Source organism: Sinocyclocheilus grahami, unplaced genomic scaffold (assembly GCF_001515645.1).
Source record: "Sinocyclocheilus grahami isolate Dianchi unplaced genomic scaffold, SAMN03320097.WGS_v1.1 scaffold141.1, whole genome shotgun sequence".
Classification (NCBI taxonomy): Eukaryota; Metazoa; Chordata; class Actinopteri; order Cypriniformes; family Cyprinidae; genus Sinocyclocheilus; species Sinocyclocheilus grahami.
In genome coordinates, this window is record NW_015505320.1 from 1,562,914 (window position 1) to 1,570,973 (window position 8,060).

At 37.5% G+C, this 8,060-nt stretch overlaps 1 protein-coding gene across 1 annotated transcript in view; it reads left to right on the forward strand.

Annotated features, from left to right (window-relative positions):
- LOC107591437 (leucine-rich repeat-containing protein 16B) overlaps nucleotides 1–8,060 on the forward strand; it is a gene marked incomplete at its 3' end in the record, with an annotated part of 17,468 nt that overhangs the window by 8,671 nt on the left and 737 nt on the right. The window lies entirely within an intron of this gene.

Genomic DNA, 8,060 nt, shown 5'->3' on the forward strand with positions numbered 1-8,060 from the left:
CTTACTCTAATGAATTTACTTGGCAAAGTGAATTTGTCACTCTGCAGAACCAATTGCAAAACGTTTTTAAAATGGCCTTTAAAATGGTAAAACTATAAACTGTGAAATAGTGAAGTCACAGCACCTAGCCTAAATATTACAACGTTTTAGTGCCACATTAAAATAATAAAAATAATAATAAAAAACTATGATTTTGAGAATAAAGTTGTAATGTTTCAATAATAATTATGCCTTTAATGAAGAAAGTCACAATAAAACATTTTACAAGAATGCCCCTTTTATATTTTTTCCTTATGGCTTTAATGTCATATTGCTACTTTATTATCTTCAAAATATTACTACGTTAATCTTGTAGTATTATGACTTCACAGCTTTATGGCCTTAACTGTCTTTACGATTTATGTTCTTTAAAAACTTTTTTATTAAATCAGCACTCTGGATTAAATACCAGTTAAACTTCATTAAAATTATATTTACAGAAATGCACATACTGTACAGTGCAAGTCTATGGTGCAGCTGTTGTTTGTTGTCCCATGGACCTCCATTATAACTGCATAACTGTCAATATATTGTTTACAGCTAGTAGCTTTGCTTGTATTTAACCCAGAATAGTCGTTTAATGTGCTGATAAGTTCACATTAGATCTTTAAATATAACAACTAACAAGAATTATGGGTGTACTGCTCAGGGTAATGTGCTTTCTCTGGTCTAAGAAGTATCTTAGAGTTGCACAACTGCTGCATTATGATAGTAGTGGCAAGGTAAAGACGAGTAGCCTAATGTGATACGAGGCGCTTAAGGAGAAGTATGCGGTGCAAGGATAACCTGTGGAGATGTTGAGAGGCAGTGACTATGGGGGATTGCACTGCAGTCTGGACGGATGTGATGCAAGAGACAAGCCGATCCACATCCGGAGAGGAAGAGAGATGGAGTGAGATATACAGTATAAAGAGTAGATATGGTGTGAAAAGTATCCCTTTTGGTTTGTTTATCTGCAGAGTATGACCTAAAGCTGAGAGTATTTTTCAAAATACCTAAAGTTGTCTTTTAAACAAATAAATATTCTTGAGATGCACAATTGTGTGATATTGAGTGGATTCCATTCAAAAGTGTGCATCATTGTGCCATACTATGAAAGACAGCACTTGAATTGAGCACTCTGAAGAGAGGGCAAAGGCCATTACCGTTTCACAGTAACATTTTAATTTGAATTCTGAATGTTGCCTTGAAATTCAGGTTTATATAGATTCTTATACTGTAGCAAGCAAAACTTCTGTGTCAATTTTGTCTTTAATTCATATTTATTTTTATACTGAAGCAAATAAATGAATAAATAATAACAAAATAAATTAATAAATAAATCTAGCTACTGGAATTTGTTCCACCACCCCATGCTATGAGATGTTTTTGTAGTGGCTTGAAAGTATGCGGATGAATCTTAACCAGCATCAGTTTGATAAATATTAGAACCTGCTTGTATAAGAAACATGGGAGGAACAAAATCCAATGGCAAGCAATTCAGCTGCCAAAATCTGTTCCCCCACCCCATGCGGAGACATGTTGATGTAGTGGCTTAAAAGCGGTTGGTTTTATTTTATATGAGGATGAATCCTGACCAGTATCAGTTTATTAAATATTAGAGCCTCCTTTTACAAGAAACATGGAGGAAATGATGAAATCTGATGATGAAAAATGAATTTAGACTTTACACACACACACAATTGTAATACAATGAAATTAGATTTTTGAGATTTTTTTTTAGTAATAATAATATTTGTAATTACTATATATATATTTTTAGATTTATTTTTGGTGTTTTTGCCTTTTTTTATTGATAGGACAGATCAGAGCTGACAGGAAGCAACGAGAGAGAGGGGGGCGGGATCGGGAAAGGTCCTCGAGTCAAAATTTGAACTCAGGACGCCCGTAGTGCAACGGCGCAGTATGTCGGTGCCGCCATAATATTTGTTATGAATAATTATTTATTTAAATGAATCATTTCAAGTTGTAAGTCTTACACACCTTTGCCTCTCGAGTAAATTTTCTTTAAGGATGTTTAGGTATTTTTTTGGAAAAAAAATATTAAAAAATTCTTAATATAAGATAAATGTACTTTTTAAAAAAAAAAAAATTATACTTTGTTTAACTTATTTATACTACTTGTATTGTTAGTGCAGTATGTCAAATTACACTTATATGAAGTCTTGAAAATTAAATGAAAAGTCAGTGATTATTTACTCACCCTGGCGTTGTTCCAATCCCTTCTTAAATTTGAAAAAGTGTTTTAGGGGTATACGAGTGTTTGATGAAAAACAAACTGAAATGTAATGCATTATTTAACAAAAATCCTAAACTTGGCTTTTGGTCTTGTGTGCACGTGCACAACCATGTGTTCATGAAACTCTATTAGCACAGCAGTTCACTCCGACTGTTGGAATATACAGCGTGGTGCATGGGACCATTCAGTGATACTCTTGTGTCTTTTTTTTAAAGCTTGATGTTGGTCACTATTCACTGCCATTATAAGCACAAGTGCAAACAGGTCTTTTTTTAATTATAGGCATTATAACAACACCAGGGTGAGTAAATAATAAATGAATGGGTGAACTATCCCTTTAACTAAAAATAATACAAAAATACTCATTAAGAACAGGCTGGCAATGCAGAAAACTACATAAGTAACATACTTCCTCCAGTCTTAAGCTTTAAGCCCCTCCTCTCTGTCTTTGTCTTTCTATCTCTCTTTTATTTCCTCTCTTGTTCTCTCACTCTGGGCTTTAGTTACAGAGCTGCTTTGATTCCAAGACTTTTAATCATCTGTGAATCTGGAGCACACGGCATTTCAGCCCTGATCCGTCCTTCCTTCTATCCTCCTTTCCCACTCTTTATTCCTCTCATCTCTTCGCTTCTTAAGTTCAGTACAGTTAAGATGCGGACCTGCCACGGGAGTAGATCCACGCTCTTCCTCTCACCTACAAAGGCTGACAGCCGAAATGGGTCCTTCTTAGGCAATGATACCTGCGTGCAAGCAAGTCGGTGTGATGTGTCTGAGAAGAGATGTACAGTGGCATGTTTGGAGCAATCTGCTGCTCTTTTCGAGTCTCCTGGGCACAGCGCTGACGTGTGCCCAACACCCTTTGAATTATGGGTCGTGTTTGAAGTGTCAAGCCAGATCCCTGACATCGTATGATTAATATAAACCCTCTCTCTTCTGCACACACAAACCTCCCCTCCCTCACACACACACACACACATCCTCATATCTCTCATTCTTTGAAGTCGGTACTGAGAGGTAGTGGATGATTTTTAGGGCAAGTGTTGAACCAGTCTGATCTCCTCAGGCTCGAATGGTCTATGAAAGCCATGGGCAGAAGTCGTCCCGTCTACCTTCCACGTCTGCGATCGCGGGATGAAAGTGTTTTTTTGGCACCTTAACGAGTGGATGCGGTGGGTGGCTGTCTCAGTCAAACCGCCTGACCTCTGACCCCCTACTCGGAGGACGAGTAGTTGCAGACAAAGCCGACCTTGCTTGGGCCCGTCCTCCGCAGTTTTCCTCACAAAAAGGCTTGGTCAACAAGGCTCGGATCCAATAATGAATACTAATGTTGATATCGTTATATGCTGGATGCCATATTCTGGTTGCGCTCAACAGCAGGGTGAGTAATGTGCGTCGTAGCTTAACTGCTGAATTCATTACCATGCGATCAGCTACGGTCCCCACCCATGCAATGTGTTAGGTATTTGATGTATTCTGATCCGTTCCTTAATTGGGGGTCCCCCCTCTTCCATCCATCCATGCAAACTCGGTCAAGTCCAAACACCCCAGCGGGCTTTAATAATTAATGTGGCTGTTTACGTGCTGATCTTTTGTCTCTGCTTCCTTTGATAGTAAAGCCTTTGATGAGTAGACGACGCTTTCTGGTTGCCAAACTGACTTTTCCTTCCTCTATCTGTCTCTCTCGCGTCATCTCTCTTTCTTGAGGGGCGTATTTATATAACTAAGTTTTCCTGACCCGTTATTGAGTTTTGAGGTGGGGTGCACTCTCTAAAATGTCATCTCGTGATCAATGGTTGTGTCTCTGTTAACTCTGACAAAGCATCGAGAACTTCCTTTACACAAAACGCCCCAAACATCCAACCCAAGCCTCCATCAAAGCCTATACGAATACCCGCTTTCAAAGCCTATACGAAGTCTTTATTAAGGAGAAATCTGGGATCTCCATCTCTCTGTTTCTTCTTCTTGGTGGGGTGCCATTAGTAATACATTGAAGGGAGGCCTTGAAGAATCGATAGCGACAGGGCAGAAACAGAATAGATGAGCGAAGGAGGGTGAAGAAACCAGGGGGCCTAGGTTGTGGGGGCCGCACTGAATCAGAGGAAACAGAGATTTTTGAGTTGAATTGAAGAGAGGATTTGAGAATATACATAGTAGATCAGACAAAGAACATCTCGTGATGAGTGGAAGAATGTTGGAGAGGGAAAAAAGGGCAGTAAGATGGAAACTGGTTGATGTTTAGATCAGTAGTTCTCAAACTTTTTGACTCAAAGGCCCCCACTGTTTACTGAGCATTCAAATGACCCCTGTATAATATATCATTAATATAAATTATTTTTTTTATAATAACATATTGATTTAAATCATCTTAAGTCATCCTATAGCCCCTAGTGGGCCTTGGCCTGCTTTGTTGAAATCCACTGGTTTAGATCATAAGGAAGGGAGTGATTGGTGTGTGGGGTGTGACAAAGGCCTAAATGAAGTATGCTAATGAAGAATTTAAATTATGAATGAGATTATGAGGTTTCTCCAGACCTTACCATGCTATTTCACACACACATACACACTCGCTCTCAAAATATAGTACAATCCTTCTTTTCATGTTTCTGTAATCCTCAGACATCACACAAATCCTTCTTCCTTCCTCTCTGCGCCTACTCATCTGTCTGTAACGCCGTTCGCCTCACTTCTGTACACATGCGAAATCCATAAACAACAGCACCCATAGAAGTGCCCAGTGTACACAGTTTCTCTATCATTTTGTTATAGAACTGTAAGACTAGAACAACCTCAGACACTTTGATCTTCTGAGATACAGACAATACAATCACAGTGTATTAAAGTACAGGCATCTGTAGATGTAGGAAAGCATTTGTTCTTTTTCTTCCATTTTCTTCCCTTCGCTCAGTTCACTCAGTATGGTCAATAGCAAAATATAATGTACTACATGAATGCAAGTGATATTTACAGTCATGATTGTCTGTATGTAAATGTCTCAGTGCAACTTTTACAATCTTACAAGAAGTAAACTAAAAGATAATAAATATCCTAGTTCAGAGATATTTTGCTTATTGTAGAGGGTGTGTCCTGTCTTCTGTAATCCTCAGACATCACACAAATCCTTCTTCCTTCCTCTCTGCGCCTACTCATCTGTCTGTAACGCCGTTCGCCTCACTTCTGTACACATGCGAAATCCATAAACAACAGCACCCATAGAAGTGCCCAGTGTACACAGTTTCTCTATCATTTTGTTATAGAACTGTAAGACTAGAACAACCTCAGACACTTTGATCTTCTGAGATACAGACAATACAATCACAGTGTATTAAAGTACAGGCATCTGTAGATGGAGGAAAGCATTTGTTCTTTTTCTTCCATTTTCTTCCCTTCGCTCAGTTCACTCAGTATGGTCAATAGCAAAATATAATGTACTACATGAATGCAAGTGATATTTACAGTCATGATTGTCTGTATGTAAATGTCTCAGTGCAACTTTTACAATCTTAAAAGATAATAAAGATCCTAGTTCAGAGATATTTTGCTTATTGTAGAGGGTGTGTCCTGTCCCAGTGTATTTCATGAAAATCACCATCTATCCCCAAAAGGTGTAAACTGTTCACGTCTAGGCCTTGATCAATGCAAATTCCAATTGTTTGTTCCTGTCTCCGTTTGGAAGATGTTTGTCTTGATCTGAGTATTTAATGTTGCAAGAAGATCTACACGATTCTGTATCCAGATGAGCCCATAGTGTGGAGTGTGTCTATACTAGGGTTGTGACGGTGAGGAAATTTTCCCACTGGTTAATCGACGTGTGACAACACCGGTAATACCGGTATCACCGTGGGGGCGGGGGCATTCCCTCTTTTTCTCGCTTTCCATCGCTTTTAAATAGCTTGTAAAAGCGGTGTGCGCATTTTACTTTTACTTTCAAATAGCGGCAATTTGGCGTAAAGCAATTGTTCGTTTTTAGTTCGTTTGAATTTTCCCTATTTTCCTCACTTTCCTTCGCTTTTAAATAGCTTAAAAGCGCCGTGCACATTTTACTTTCACTTTCGAATTAGCGGCAGTTCAGCGTCAATTGCTTGAATGCAACAACAAAATACAACGTCAAACTCATTTTAGTCTATATATAAAACATAGAACTTTTATTAACAAAACAAATAAAAATACACCATGCTATGCCTAATATAAAATAACAAACAACTTACATATAGTTTAAATAGGTATACAAAACGGGAAATAGGCTAAGTAAACATGTATAATATATATATAACCAAATAAATAAGAAACGTAGAACGTTTATTAGCAAAACGAGTAAGAAAGCTTGGAAGCACGGCATACACCTTGATGTCAAATAAAATAATTAAATGACAAAGTTTAAATAAAGTAAAAATCAGCAAACAATGTGGAACCAGTTAAACTAATACTATAATACTATCTAAGTTCAACTTAGATAAACGGCAAAAGTCAACAGGCTTTTCAAAATCCAAAATATTGCCAAACAGGCACTTTTGCATTTCGTTTCGAAACTAAATCATCCAACATCGTCTTTTCTGTCTCACCTCACTCTTCTTGTCAGTCAGCTCGACTCACTCTCCTCACTGGATAAATGAAATCTGATCGGTGATGCGACTGTCGTTTGGCACGCTGCATTGAGCAGCCACGTTCAGTTTTTAATTGTAGTGTCTGTTCTTTTACTGAACTAAATTATTTTTATTAGGCTACTACAAAAAATCAAAACGACGGTGGGGGTCGGTGCTGCGGTGGGCAAGTGACGTAATACCGGTATCACCGTCAACACCGTCTATCGCGGCAAGCCTAGTCTATACACTCCATGCTATGTATTTTTCGGAAGTCAGGAATGCATCTTTTACTCTTAGATTTATCTTTGAGAATTAGATGTCTTGTATTGATTTGAAATGACTATGTAATTGTGTGTAAGTGTAATTCTGACTTTGAGATGAATGACTATAGTATGTTACGTTTAGTTTATAACACCACAAATCTACGCTCATGTTAGTAACGGACTAAAATGCAGTTTAGGTGGAGCAGAGGGGCACACCGACTGTTATTTTAGAGCTCCAGCTAATACACTGCATTAGTCATGTACTGTATACTTAGAGTGTAGAGGCTAATAATGGGTTTTCCTTTTAGAGCAACAGTGTTGTTGTTGACCAATTTAAATAGGGTTCAGCCTCAACCTCTGATTATTGTAAAATGATTCTAACTAGGTGTACATGGGAAACTATGGCATGATTATATAAAGTTATCATTAGAGCAAGTTAAGTTGGTCAACTTGGTTAATGACCTCTGGTTAGATATAGTCTTACCTTAATTGATTGTGTTCAGATCTATGGGGACAAAATTATATATTCTAGAATGAGCAAAGTAGGTACGGGCCTTCTAGAACATTAGTCAATCGCCCCCTTCTAATGATCAAGACTGACGAGTTTGTGAGTATGAGATCCGTATAAATTACATTTAAATTGATAATTAAATGATTCGTTTTATTATCAAAGCTCTTTACTTTTTATTGCTGGGGGCAAAACATATAATACAATGCAATGCAGAGATGATTGAGAGATACAAATAAATGTTCTACAAAAGTCTGATGTATCTGTTGTAAAAACATATACTCGCATTTTAACATGATTTTTCAAGTTGTTTTAGTCCAGTAAGTGTTCATCTTAAAATATTACTAATAACATAAAAGTTATTCTTATGTTTACTTTATAAAAATCAGTAAAAATTGAATAACAAAAATGTGTACCATGACCTAAAAGTG